General features: G+C 39.2%; 1 protein-coding gene across 4 annotated transcripts in view; it reads left to right on the forward strand.

Annotated features, from left to right (window-relative positions):
* The window catches only part of STIM2 (stromal interaction molecule 2), a 131935-nt gene that overhangs the window by 79149 nt on the left and 37394 nt on the right, over positions 1-15392 (forward strand). The gene's annotated exons all lie outside the window — the stretch shown is intronic.

Below are 15392 nucleotides of genomic sequence, written 5' to 3' on the forward strand. Positions count from 1 at the left end.
ACTTTAATTGCTATAATTTTACCTTTAAGTTTTGGTAAATATTTTTTTGTTTGCTTATTTTGATAGATCTGTCTTATTTTCCTTAGAATCTTTAGTAATCAGACTGTTTCAGATATTTTGCTACACTGGAGACATGAGATGTCTGAGAGAATGGTTGTGCAGCATGATTTCAGCTTTTTAAATGGCATCTTTATAAAAGATTTAATAAAACAGCTGTGTGGAAACCCTGTTTTCTTTTCAGTTCTGGAGAACAGCTTCTAACATCTTTAGAAGGCCAGAACTTTTAACCTTTTCCTTAAGTAAATCCCTTTTCAAGTCCTTTGCTATCATAGCCTACTTTTATGTGTTATATCATTCTGACACCCCTAGCTGAACACCATGGAATGTACTGCACATTGTGTGTGCTCTGCTTTTTAATGTACATACATATGCATTATTTAATTTACAAATTAGGCATATTAGGAGATTAATGACGATAATTAATAAGAAAGTAAAATTGTAGCAGAAGTTATGTGGATATGGCCACTCTGCTCTCAGCTACCATGGGATGGGAAGTATATACAGTGTGGATGTGTAGGGCAAAGGATGATTCATGTCCTGAGCAGGATGGGGAAAGGTCTTCGCAGACAACTCAATGACAACGTAAAACTTAGCAAGTTTTTGCTTTGGGAATTTTCCATTAATATTATCAGATTATGATTGATTGTAGGTCAGACCATGATCTGATCATGGGTAAATGAAACCAGGAATGTGAAGCTGCAGATAATGGGATCTGCTCTAATTATATAATAAAACTATGTTTTGCTCCTTTTTCTACCTTTAAGTTCTTAAGTTACCCGTGGAAAGTAGGCTTAGGAAAGGAAAACTATCATCAGATGCCTTAACTTGGGATCACAGGCAACCATAAAGTCTTTTTCTAAAGTTTCTGTTCTTTTATATAAGTCAAGTAGTTATGTTGTAGTATGTATTTTTTCTCTGAAAAATCTGCATTCTGAAATAAAAGAAAGCTGGAGCAGATTACCAAGTAAGCATGTAATGAAATAATAAATTTACTGGGCTGTTAGTGGTAACATCTGAAAAAGCAAACATGTTGAAAACTATCAATGTTCAGTATTTCCTTAATTTGGAAGACAGTTCTAGCTTGTTTCCAGGTTTTTCTAAAGGGGCATCTGCTGAGATACAAGGAAAATAAAATAGGGTGAAGAAGAAAAAGATTGGAATTGAAAGTATAGACCTAAAAATTCTTCTTATTTCCCTTCCTAACACCATATAAAAATAACATCAACTTTGATAGGAATAGAAATAAGAGTCTAAACTTCACAAGGAAGAGATGCAATGATGCATTATGAGAAATATCTCAGCAATGTGTTGCTGTCGCTACAGAGATTCCGTTAGAGAGTCTATTGCTACAAGAGTGTATGTGTGTTTAAGATTGGGGTATATGGTACTGTGAGTGGAACTCACTTGACCGTGTGTGAAGAAAGATGTATTTGACTACTAAATTCTAATTTTGCTCCCCATGGTTCAGGTACCAGCATCTCTTGCTGAGTAACTGAAATAGCCACCTACTGGTGGTTTACCCTGTGTATACCTGTGCTCTGCTGTAGGCAGTTCTTTCTGCAAGCAAGCCTGTTTTAAGTATAAATCAGTTCTGATCAGTGCACTCTAGTAGTAAAAGCCCAAATCCTATAGAGATCTGTAAGCCTCTACGTCACCCCCTCTTTGCCCAGTCATTTCTCTTACAAGCTCTTCTGCTGCATCCATCCCCTCACACACTGTGTTCCATTCAAGCTGGACTTTTTGGTATTCCACACCTCCAGGAGGTTCTGGGTAACACCCTTACCTGCTTTGTTAACGTTTTTGGTAAGGGTTCTTTCCAGTGAAGGCCACTTTGACCAGCCTATGTAAAACTGCAAGCATTCTTGATCTTTCTTAGCCTCATACTTTCTTTTTCCGATATCGTTTATCACCTTCTGAGCTATTGTAAATTTGACTGTTATTGTGCTTCAGTGTCTCCCTTCTTTCTCTTCTGCTCGTAAGAATGAACTTCAGAGTTGGGAGTATTGTGCATTTTACCTATCCCAAGTTGAGGGGACTCTATCCTCACATTTTAATTTCCCACCCAAATGACTTTGATATCCTTGTTTATAATCTTTGTGAATTTTTGCTTGTTGTGTTTTAGTTTACAGCAGTTTTAAGTTGAACAGCTTCTTTAACCCTCTTTTTCTTTAGGCTTATACATTATATGTTCACTTTCTGAAATCTTAAGCTTTTGATGGGGATATGATTTCCCCCTAGATCCAGCCAGTTGGCCTAACCCAGTCCCTCCAAGCTCGGTAGGTGGTCAGGGCCTGTGAGGAAGTGTCTGAGGGCTCCAGTTAACACAGCTACTTGGGTGGGAAAAAGAAGAAGAGTTCGGGGATTCAGGCATTCCCTGGAATGGTGCCCTGATTGATTTTCCTAACCCGTGTCAGACTCCTTTTTGTTGAAGGGGTCATGGAGGGGTGGGGCATTATTGCTAGAGTACTAGTTTTGAAGTCCTAGTTTGATGAGCCAAAGGGTTCCTGGGAGTCTCTTGTGGACAGGGCCTGCTGGATAGGTGAGTTTACGTTTGGCTGTTTTGTTTCTATATAAGATTTCTCTTAGGAAACAAAGAATGGTTCTTCTGAAAATATGTGAATATGGCTGGAGTAGCAGTTATAATATGCCTCAAGCAATTCATAATTTAAGGTTTTTAGTTGAGTATGTACAAAAATGTGTACGTGTGTGTGTATCCATGTATGTACACAATCCACATTCACTCTTTTTCCATCATTGTGTGTCTGCAAGACCTAGAGCCAGGCTTTACTTACTCTGGTATTTTCTATATAGGCATTCTGTTATAATGCATTAACATACATAGAAAAGTTACATTTTGCAGACTTGAATTGACAGTTTAGGAGTAAAATGAGGTTGAAGCCAGGCACTCAAAATCTTTACAGTTTGGACCCCGGTGCAGTAGCCTAGCAGCTAAAGTCCTCACCTTGACCCTGCCGGGATCCCATATGGGCACTAATTCTTATCCTGGCAGCCCTACTTTCCTTCCAGCTCCCTGCTTGTGGCCTGGGAAAGCAGTAGCAGACCCTTGGGACTCTGTACCCATGTGGGAGACCCGGAAGAAGCTCCTGGCTCCTGGTTTCAGATCATCTCAGCTCCGGCTGTTGTGGCCACCTGGGGAGTGAATCATTGGATGGAAGATCTTTCTATCTGTGTCCCCTCCTCTTTGTATATCTGACTTTCCTATACAAATAGAGAAATCTTTTTTTTTTTTAATCTTTACAGTTTTTAACCGGAGCACTAGTTACCAATAAAAATACTAGTATAGCTAAAATGCATTTGAAAAGTTGTATCTAATGAATGCTATAGTATATCAGTCATTTATCTTGAAAACTAAATGAAGATAACTTATTGGAAAAGATATTAGGTAGATTTAACATTAAACATGGGGGCCATTGGAAGGGAAAAGGATGATCTCCTATGGTAACCTGTAGCATAGACAAAAAATAGATAAAGTTTTCAAGAAAGGACTGCTAAAAATGAAGATAAGGACAAAGTACCTGTGTGCGATGACTGAGCAACAAGCATTTCCAAGTGACCTTGTGCCCAAATTGAACTACGAGGAAGAAGTGGTACATGGATGCAACATTTAGTGTGCTGTGTTGTGGTTGGTGTTAAAGCTACTTTGTGATGCAGGATTTTAATGTGGTTGGAAAAATCACATATGAAATGATGTGACTTTTAATATTAATGCAACTCATTAACAGTTTCACATAAGCTAATTCATGTTAAAGAAGCATGTGCAGAATGTACTGTGTGTGCCTGTAATTTGCTGAGCAGGAATTGCACCGGAAGCTGGGTGTTCAGGATAAATTGAACATGGAACCGGGAATAGCTGCCTGGGAAACACAAAGTAAGCATATAATTATGAGAACAACTGTATACTAATAGAAGTAAGTTTAGGATGTGGAGATAGTTTCCTGAAAAGAGTGATTACATTTTAGTGGGTTTATACAGAGCTGGTATTTGGGATAGGCTGTGCGGGTTGCCTGAAGTTCTGAAAGAGGATAAGGAAATGGCATCTCCTTGGTTGCCCTTCCTTTCTTCTTCCCTCCCTTCTTCCTCCCCGCACGCTGCCACCTCTTTTTCTCTTTATTTAGTTTATTTAAAAGGCTAAATGACAAAGAAAAGGAGAATTCCTTCACTCACTTCAGTCTCAATGACCAGGACTGGATGAGGCTGGAGCCAGAAGCCGGAACTCTACATGGGTCTCCCACACAGATGGCGGCGACCAAACCATCGGGCTGTCTTCTGCTGCTTTCCTGCGAGTCAGAGGATGCTCGATTAGAATCAGAGCGGCCCGAACATAAGCCAGGGCTCGGGTGCAATGCCAGCGTCACAAGTGCTGGCTCGAACTGCTGAGCCACGGTTCTGTCTCAGTATCTGAAACTTTGATCAAAGTGGATGTGGCGTGTATAGGCTTTAAAGCTGTGCAACTTTAAATCATGTTTCCTCTGTTTATGAATATTAAACACATTTTAAAAGTCTCTTGTATAATTCTTACGTGATTGAAATGAATACTGTAATAAAAGTAATCTTGGCAACAACTGGTAGATACCTGGTAAATGTTGACTTATCTTACTAGTAATGCTGAATAAACATATTCAGCCATGTTTAAAGTTTTTTTCTAATGTTTTTATTCAGTTTCATAATATTCATCAATCAAATGAATAGATTTGGCTTTGTTCTACCATTGTAATGTTCAAATATCCAAATGATAAAGTGTTCTCATGATCTTTTCATGGAGTTTTCATTTGGGGGAAAAGAAAAATGCATTATGCAGAAGCTGACATTGCCTTCGGATAGCAGAGCTTAGGCAGTGCTCAAATACAGTTTTTTGTCGATGTGGAGAACACTCGGCCAACTTGGCATGGCAGCAGTCCAGTGAAAATGAAAGCCATTTTTAAAACTAATATAGGTTTCACATAGCCAGGAACTTGCTCCAGTGCGCTAGCCAAGTGGCAAAAGTCCTCTCCTTGCATGCACCGCTGGGATCCCATATGGATGCCAGTTGGTATTCCTGCTCCAGTGGTTGTCTCCCCAAAAGGGCCACAATAGCCAGAGATTTGCCAGGAAAGCACAGGGTCTTGAAACTCCATGTGGGTCTCCGTCCTGGGTGGCAGGGGCCTGAGTACTTGGACCATTTTCTACTGCCCTTCCAGTCACAACCGCCAGAAGCTGGACCAGAAGTGAAGTAGCCAGGACTGGTGTCGCTGGCAGCAGCTGAAGCCGTTATACCACAACACCAGCCCCGTGAGCCAGAGATGTTACATGTGTTTTAGCTTTGTCATGTGTTAAATGCACATCAAAGTTTCCTACCACATCAGATTATTGAGAATGAAATGAATTTTCATATGTAGAGTGCTTGAACCTCTGCCTAGCATCTTGAAAAGGCTCAGCCAATGTCTGTTGTTATTACCAGGGCACATTCATGGGCCATTGTGAACTGAGAGAGCTGGAAGAAGTGTCTCAGAGGGGAAACAGAGGGAATAGGGACACCAGACAGAGTGAAATGTGCAACTTAAACCTGCCAGTTGACTCCCAGACTGACAAGATGCCATTCATATCCCAGTGCTTACCAGGGCCTGGAATGGCATATTTAGGGAGCTTGGTGTTGGTAGGAAAGACTTGTAGAATTGATTGATTGGAAATATTTGAACTGTGTGTGGGAGCTGATAGTGGTATGCCTGTTAGCATTTTTATCATTGTTTTATTAAGGAGTTACCATAGCATCTTGTTTTAGGAAATTGATTATGGCAAGGTGGATTTTTAGTAAGAAGAGTGAAACACAATGAGTTTTGACATGTCTTTCAAAAGAATATTGAATTCAGCTTTCGCCTCGTGCTTGGCATGAGCTGTGTTTTTTCCTTACTGTGATTTTTGGACCCACTGGGCTTGAAGAGATTCTTTGAACTGAATCATACAGTAAATATTTTTTAATAAGTGCTTAATTTTGAACATTATTATAAGTATTGATTATCATAGTTTCATTTCCTGTCTTCCACATGTGCATAGTCTGCAGCTGGAGAAAGATCTGTTAACAAGTAATTAAGGGATGCCCTGTGATCTGTAGTTGAGGTGATGTGGAAGGCTCCATGCGGTAAGCGGAAGGGTGTTGTGCCTGCGGAGCTCAGGGAAGGTGGGGAGTTATTTCAGGGACATGTGTCTCTTATCTCCTTACTTGTTCACTGGATTAATGGATGATGTTTAAAAATATGTCTCTTAGGACAGTACAAATTCTGGTACCATTTTAGTAAATCAGATTTTAATACTTCTCAACATTCATGCCATCCCCTTACATTTAGGATATTTGTTACACATAATTTAAACTATTTGCCTGGTTCTCATTGTCCATACAAATAGTGCACAGGAAACTGGGAGGCCGGCTGTTGAAGTGGAGTCCAGTATCAGAATGACAGATGTCATTATTTATACACTAATAAAAATGACATCATGGAAGTTTTTTTTCTAGGGACAGGAATATAGCTTAGTGATTGAGATGTCTACACCCCACATTTGAGTACTTGACTTCTATCCTTCCCTCTGGCTCCTGACTCCAGCTTTCTGGAGTGCAGCGTCTGGAAGGCAATGAAGGCTCAGGCAGCCGGATCCCTGTTGCCCACATTGGGGGCAGGGATAACGTTGCATTTGGCTTCAGCCTGGCCTGCCTGGGGCATTGCAGGCCTTGAAGGACTGAATCCACATGGGTCCCCAGTGACTCTGTCTCTGAAATAAGTAAATTAATTTAAAAAGTGAGTATTTTCAGTTTCTTTTTTGTATGTGTTGTTTTTAATTTTTTTTATTATGATCATTTTTTTAGGATACGGTTCCATAGGCTGTGGGATTCCACCCCTTCCCCAAGTCCTTCCTCCACACTAGTTTCCCCTATATAACTACAATAGTATAGTCCTTCAAAAGCAGTCACAGGTCTTTCGTTCTGCCCTCTCAGTGTATCCTGACATCGTAGGCACAGGCAAGGGCAGACACCTTGAGCTTCTCTGGGCAGGCCGCTTAGTCATCCTCGTCAGCCCAACACTTTTTGCTTGAGAAACACTGTAAGCATTTCTTGAATAATTTACAATTTAGTCAAGCACATTTATATATTAATCAGGATGGGTTTTTCTACTTTATGTTGAATATGCATTTTGTTCTTTTATAATCAGATTCCTTCTTGTTGTAATATTATCGAGATGAGTTCAGAGCACTCAAACTAAGTTGCTGATCTGTTGTAATGATGATCCTGTGTTCATTTCAGATCTGTCCATCAAGGTGAACTGTTTTGTTTTTATTAGCTTTTATTTGTTCTATTTCTCCTTTTCTTGCTTTTAAAAAATCATCTGAGACAGAGAAAAGAGAATTATCTCACATGCATTTGCTTGCTCAACAAAATCTCACAATGGCTGGTAATTAGCCAGATTGAATGAGAAGCCAGGAGTTGTCTAGGTTTGCTCTTGTGTTTGGCAGGAACCCAACTACCTGCGCATTGCCTGCTGCCACCTTGGGCGCACGAAGGAAGTTGGGAGTCCCAAGAGCTGGGACTGCAACCCGGGCACACTGACAAGGGAGTGCCCCAAGTTGCATCTTAACCACTGCACCAAGCATCAGACTCCTTTTCTCTTGTATTGTTGACATTCTTGTTCTCTTACTTTATGGTGCTTGAATTTTGGAAATGTAGGTTCCCTATGTGTGCTAACTTTCCAGGATTAATTAGGCCTTTTAAATTTGTGGAATACACTTTGAGGCAATTCCATCTTTATCTTCTAGATCATTCTTGACTGTATTCTGAAATAGGGTCTGCTTCTGAGAAGAGAATGCAGAGACGAACTACTTATCAAATCCTTCTGTAGTTTGGAAAACTTGAGAATTTTTGTTCTGTAGGATCATTGAAGTAAACATGTTTTGAGTCTTATTTTCCCTCCACCCCACAACAGTTTTCCAATATGTCATTCATTGATGAAACTTCCCTGAAATTGTGATTCTGCCCTGCTGTGATTTTCTTTATGCCTTAATTTTTTTTTTTTTTTGGTACATTTCTCCTCAGCTTGTGTTCAAAGACTCAAGGTATACCTTGTTTAGAGTACAGTGCCAGAACCTTCTGCAGAAGGTAGAAATGAGGGCTGTCTATTTCACGTGTAATTATGATGGGCTATCTACATTAGACTTTTGAAATATTGGATTGTTCTTTTTCTGCCTTTCCACCTTTTACCCAACAGCAGGGAATCATTTGCCTATGGATGTGTGCTAAGTATTCCTTTATCAGTCCTTGGTTAGGGATGTGGGAGGGTAAACTAGAATAAGATATAGCTATGGAAAATTAAAATGTATGTTATTGCAGAAGACTATCTTCAGCTCCACTTTACACGGAACAGATATTCGTGGTGCAGTTGCTTAAGAGTCTTGTTGGTAATTGTGTTCTCTTCAAAAATGATCAGCTCAAGAAGGTCATTTCATTTACAAACAAATCTTATGCTTATTATAGTACCTTCTACCCCTACTTCACATGAATGTAATTTAACATTTTAGAAGCTACTGAAATAAAATTAATGTAACTTAGAGCCCATATAATAAGCTAAGCTTCTGTCTCTGCATGTCATCCCATATTGAACCACTTGAGTTCCAGCGGCTCCACTTCCAATCCAGATTGCTGCTGATGACCTGGAAAAGCAGGGAAAACTAGCCCAAAGTCTATGGGCCCCTGTACCATGTGGGGAGACCTAGAAGAAGCTCCTGGCTCCTGGCTTTGGACCTGCTCGACACCAACCGTTGTGGTCATTTGGGGAGTAAACTAGCAGATGGAAGATCTCTCTCTTTTTCTCTCTGTCTCCCTCTGTCTATAATTCAGCCTTTCCAATAAAAATAAATAAATCTTTTAAATAGGACAAAGTTTAAATTAAAAAAACTTTTTGCAAAGCAATATAAATTTTAAAAATATTGAAAAATTAAAATTTTTTAGCAATTAGCCAGACCTGGTGATTTGAATATGGTTGTGGTTGATTTCTAAAAAATTGTATCTGTGTAATTCTGACCTATAAAGGTTTATATAATTTATTTTATTAGATATTTGAATACATAGTTCAGAGAAAATGGCTGGTAAAACATGCTGTGAATCAGGAGTGGATTTTGGCTCAGTGACGAAGGTATAGATTGTGACTTCTAGGTACCAGGTTGAAGTGCCTTGATTCACTCTTGACTTTGCTTCTGATTCCAGCTTCCTACTGTTGTACACCCTGGGAAGCCCCAGGTGATGGTTCAAGTAGTTTGATCCTTGCTATCGAAGTGAGAGACCTGGCTCAAGTAGGAACTTGAGCCTAACTTTGGCCTTCTCTGGTCCTGGCTATTGCATGCTTGTGGGCAATGAACAAGCAGATGTGAGCTATCTCTCTACCTCTCAGATAAGTAAAAAATGAATTAGCAAATAAATATTTATACAGACTAAATCTCACATGATTATGCACACACAGATGCACATATCATACTTAAAAATCTTTTCACGGTGATGGAACCTATCAAATAAAGCTTATATTGCCTTTTTCATCTAGATTCATAGTTTAAATATAAGCATCTTTTCTATAATAGATTCTGATTCTGTTTCTCTTTTTGTATCAATATAAATTCTTGCAGGATGTTGATAATGGACCATACTTTTTGCATAGCATAATCAAATTGGAAATCAAGGGTCTAAGTATGACAAAACCAAATATCAAATATCAACATTTTATGATTTTTTAAAGTGTAAGACAGGTGTTTATCACCAGTAGTGCATAGTGGCTTAGAGGTTATGTTCTGAAATAAAATGAACAATAGAGTTTTGATTCACTTACAGAAGAGTATAGTCAAGTTTGCTAAAAGATGGAAAAGGAAAGAAAATGATAACCTTGAAGAACACTGGCAGTTAGATAAAGGTGAGGGACTAATGAAACCAGTAACAACCAGCAGAGACATGGAAAGAGATGGGAAGGTAGGCTGTTGTGAATATCCAGAGAGGAGTGTCTCCAGGAAGGAAAGGATGGTCATATTTTTGAGAGGATAGTCTACCATATTGCAAATTGTCTGCCAATAGTACTCGTGCAGATTATTCATTTTATGTCTCAATAAGAATGATACCATCCTCCCAGTGATGTTTTGTGTTTGTCTTGTAAATCCTGTGATTAATTTGATTCCTTCTGTTCTTACCTGTTCCAGCTATTACTAATGATCTCGTATATTTTGCTCATGCTTTTAATTCAACTTCCATTTTATTTTCTGGGTTCAGTAGCATCTTTTATCTTTTATTCTCTTATGTAAACCCAAGCAAGAGTTTCATAGAAGTAACATGTGGAAAAGCAGTAGGTTTGGCAAGGACAAAATTATTAAACTTCAACAAATCAGTTTAAATATTGGTGTGACACATATGGAATGTCTTGAAGAAATGTTGAAGCAGCTCAAGTATCCATTGATGCTTGGATAAACAAAGGGGCAGTAGAATATTAAACCTTAATTGGGAAGAAAATCATGGTACTTGGTACAAACTTATGTTGCTAAAAGAAATCACCTAATCACAGAAGACAGATACTGCAATATATGATTTATATGGGATATGTAGAGAAAGGAAAGTCAACGCAGAAGGAAAGTAGATATCTAATTGTCTAGGGCTTTGGGGGAAGGAAGGAAAAATGGAGAGTTCTTTAATGGGTGTAGAGTTTTAATTGTGCAAGAGATGAATTGTGGGAATGGATTGTGGTGATTGTTATACAGAATGAATACTTAACACCACTGAATTATATGGTTGTAAAGAGTTGGGTTTTTTATTTGTTTTAAGATTTATTTTATTTGCATTGGAAAGTCAGATATACGGAGAGGAAGATCTTCTGTCCAATCGTTAACTCCCCAAGCGGCCACAATGGCTGGAGCTAAGCCAATCTAAAGCCAGGAGCCAGGAGCTTTTTCTGTGTCTCCCACGTGAGTGCAGGGCTCCAAGGCTTTGGGCCATCCTCGACTGCTTTCCCAGGCCACAAGCAGGGAGTTAGATGGAAAGTGGACCATCCAGGACATGAACTGGCAGCACCCATATGGGATCCTGGTACATGCAAGGTGAGACTTTAGCCACTGAGCCATTGTGCCAGGCCCAGCATTATCTTTTTTCTGGAAGTTGTTGCAATTGGGATGGAAAAGGGGATGGAAAAGAGAAGAATAAGTAACTTGAAGGGGAAGGTCCAAATATTTTTTTTAATTGGTTTACTTATTTGTTTGCTTTCTGGGTTACGTCTTCAAAGTATCTAGAATTCTACCATTTTTTTCCATGTGACTAGTACCAGTTATTTTGTGGGAGAATTTTAATGGTAGTGCTCTAGCTTTGCTAGAGTGAATAATAGGTTTCTGTATATGAGTTGCGTACACACTGATGCAGTGGCTGTGATCCTAGCAAAGGCAGGCCTACCTGAGATTGCAGTGTGTGATAGTCGAAGATTGACGTACTTCAGTAGTGTCTTAACTTTCTCTCATTTGATTTTAATGTATGTGTTCTGTTGCATGAATCTGATTATGGTGTTAGATTGCACTATCTTCTGGGTATGTAATTAGAAGCTTTTGACAGAGGGAAGATAAGATTTAAGTTAGTGATTTAGGACTGTGTCTGGATTTTCCCAATAGTTTTCAGGAATGCCCAAAAAAGTGATAACTCTGACTTCTGATGGAACCTGTACTAAATTATATAATGGGGACTAAAACACTCAATAATTTCCTCTACATAGCAGCTTGTAACACACACTTTGTTGAGTGATTTAAAATTATTTATGTCTTTATTTTTGCTGCAGAGTTTGATTTTAAAGAGTGATCAATTTGTTTTTGTAAGTATTTGTTCCGTGATTATATAGAGAGACTTTGATTGCCTTACCTAATGATAAATTTGTTTTAAGGTTATTTGCTCATCAATGGCTTTGTTGATTTCAAGTAAAAAAAATCACAGTCACTTTCCCATCTATTTGCTAAATAATCAAAAATTTGTAGGGCTGGTGTTGTGGTGTATCAGGTAAATCACTGCTTACAGTTCTGGGAACCCATTTTGCTGCTGGTTTGAGTCTTGGCTGCTCCACTTAGGATCTAGCTCCCTGCTACTGTACCTGGGAAAGCAACAGTATATAATCCTAGTCCCTGGGATCCCTACAACCATTTGGGGGACCAAGAAAAAGCTCTAAGCTCATTTTTTTTTAACCTGGTACAGCACTGGCTTATTGCAACTATTCGGGAAGTGAGCCAGCAGATGGAAGATCCCTTTATCTTTCCCATTCTCTCTGTCACTTAAAAAAATAAGAAAGAAATATCTATACTTGAAAAAATAATTTGTAAATCCAGAATCCATCACAATGTAAAACTGTCTTTTCTTACATTCCATACAAACAAAATACTTTACTACTTAAGGAATGTGATTATATGGTTGGGTTTTTTTTTTTTTTTTAAGATTTACTTATTGATTCATTTGTTTGTTTGAAAGGCAGTGCTACAATGAAAAGAGAGGTGGAGGGCAAGAGATCTTTCATCCACTTTGGGCTTACACCGCAAATGGCCACAACCGCCAGGCTAGGTGAGGGAGAAGACGGGAGGCTGGGGCTCACTCTCTGGGTCTCCCACATGGAGACCATGGGCCCAAATACTGGGCCACCTTCGACTGCTTTTCCAGACACATCAGTAACAAAATAAATAACAAGGGGAATGGCAGGGAACTGAGCAAGCACTTGCAGGATATCAATGTCACACGCAGGCAGAGGCTTAGTTTGCTATGTCACAACGTCCTATTGTGTCCTTCATTTCTAATAATTCAGCTTGACTTTGTTTCAGTGTTGCTATTCCTTGTGTAATATACTCCTTAAATTGCTGTATGTTTCTCATTGATCCTAAGAACCTTTATAACAAGCTTTTAAGTTCTTTTTCCCCCATTTCCTGGATGTATTCCTCAGTTAACTTTGAGGTTGGCAAAGGCCTTTGCTCCTTTGCAGGGGAAGCCTTCAGTAATGTTCACTGTGCCTCTGTCTCTTCTTTTGCTCTTGGTCATTGTACTTCTGGTTAGCAAATTCTTCTCCTTAGGGCAGGTTTCTAAGCTGTGTCACTGCCCACAGGTCTACAGCTTGATTTTACTGATTGTGTCTTGTAAACAGTTCTTCACTGATATTCACTTGTGCCACTCCCTCCAGTGGGTCTCAGGCCTGGGCTCTTATGTTAGATTTCCACTGTGGTCTCCACAGCCCCAGCTCCTGGCTTACCACTCCTGTGATTCCATGCTGCGGCTGCATTGTTTCTCTGCACAACCTTTCTTCCACTTCTGGGTCAAGCAGTTCTCAGGATTAGGGAGACAGTGGTTTCCTAACTGGGCTGTTTGGTGGTGCTGATTCTGCTGGAACCTGCTGGCCATTAGGTCTGAGGGTCACCTGGACCTAATTTTGGATGTGACCTTTAGGATGCCAAGGTTGATACTATTTTCCCTGTGGGACCACTGCAATACACTGCCTTTCAAACAAATGAATCAATAAGTAAATCGTAAAAAAAAAAAAAACCCAACCATATAATCACATTCCTTAAGTAGTAAAGTATTTTGTTTGTATGGAATGTAAGAAAAGACAGTTTTACATTGTGATGGATTCTGGATTTACATATTTGGTAGTAACTTGTTTTATTGCCCATGCTTTCAGAAGAGTAAGCAGAATTATTTTATTCTACTTTGACATAGCCTGGGGCCTTGGGAAAAAAAGTTAAAACATATAATTCTTATCTAGAAAATAAGTTAATTGCAAGAAAACAAGGAAATACAGAAAAATAGAGCTGGGAATTACTGGATAGGCAGAAAAAGCAAAGTAGAGCTTGGCACAGTGGGTAAGTGGTTAAATCCTGGCCTTGGGTGTGCTGTAATCCCATATGGGCGCCACTGGTTCATGTCCTGGCTGCTCCAGTGCCTGTGGTCTAGTGGCACAGGTCTCCAGTGCCTGTGGCAATTCTCCGTGCCTGTGGCCTAGGAAAGTAGTAGCTGATGGCCCAAAGCCTTGGGACCCTGCATCCGCCTGGGAGACCTGGAAGAGGCTACCTGCTCCTGGCTTTGCATGACTCAGCTCTGGCCATTGCAGCCACTTGGGAACTGAACCGGAGAATGGAAGACTTTTCTCTCTGTATCTCCTCTTTGTAAATCTGCCTTTCCAGTAAAAATAAATCTTTAAAAAGGAGCAAAGTAATCTGAAGTAAATCAGTAGATTATGATGGGTTATGTTGAGGATTAAATGATATACATGGAGTTTAGAATGGTGCTTGATAGCTAATAGAGGCCTATTGTTTGCTGTTACCATTGTCAGTGATTTAAAGAATACTATCTTTTATTGAAGGAAAAAATCACAAGCTATAGAGTCCCAAAGAAGTTTGCAATTAATAGAATTCTCTCTCTACAATGTTGAACGGTTTAAATGTTAGTTTCTTAGTTGAACTGAATTTCAAATAAAATCTATGACAGTTTAATCAAGAACTTCCATATACATGGTATCCAGAGATCTGCCCCCTAGAGTTCTAATTTTGCCATTTTTCCTAGAAGAGACGCAGGTTTATGGAGTGTACCAAGTTAACCCTGTCTATTCAATCCAGAATGATTATTTAGTTTTTCTAGACTCTAATGAGTTTGACCATTAATCTCTAAAAATGTCAGTGTGTAGAATGCACTTAAGTTAGTGTTTGCTGTGTTCATGTATCGAGGCTTCACTGTCACAGAAGTGATTCGTTATATCCAGGCATGTTGCCTCAGTCACTTTGTTGAAGTCAGCGTCTGGATAGTTCTCTCTGTCGTTAATAACTTTTTTTTTTTTTTTTTGTAGAGAAGTACTTGGAGACTGTGAAACATCCTCAGGTTATTTCTATCTACTAGCATATTAATGTACATGGATGTTTGAATAGATTATTCTGACGACTGCCAAATGGCAGCTGTTTAAATTCTATCATTCCTCCTGTTTATTAATTGGCATATAAAGAGGAATTTAAAAAGCATGTTACAGTAGTAAAAACAGTTATAGATAGACATATTTGAAACTAGAAATTAGCTCACATTTCATATGGCTGTTCTGAGAAGTGATATACATTTAATATTCGTTCATTAATATACCCTTGGATGCCCAGTTTCCCAATTTTTTTTAAAGATTTATTTTTATTGGAAAGTCAGATTTACAGAGAGAAGGAAGGGTTCGGGGTATGGGTAGAGAAAGAGAGATCTTCCCTCACTGGGTCACTCGCCAAGTAAATGCAAAGACCAGAGCTAAGCCAAACCAAAGGCAGGAGCATCCTCTGGGTCTCCC

The sequence above is a fragment of the Ochotona curzoniae genome, unplaced genomic scaffold (assembly GCF_017591425.1).
Source record: "Ochotona curzoniae isolate NIBS_2020 unplaced genomic scaffold, NIBS_Ocur_1.0 scaffold_4505, whole genome shotgun sequence".
In the NCBI taxonomy this organism is placed as follows: Eukaryota; Metazoa; Chordata; class Mammalia; order Lagomorpha; family Ochotonidae; genus Ochotona; species Ochotona curzoniae.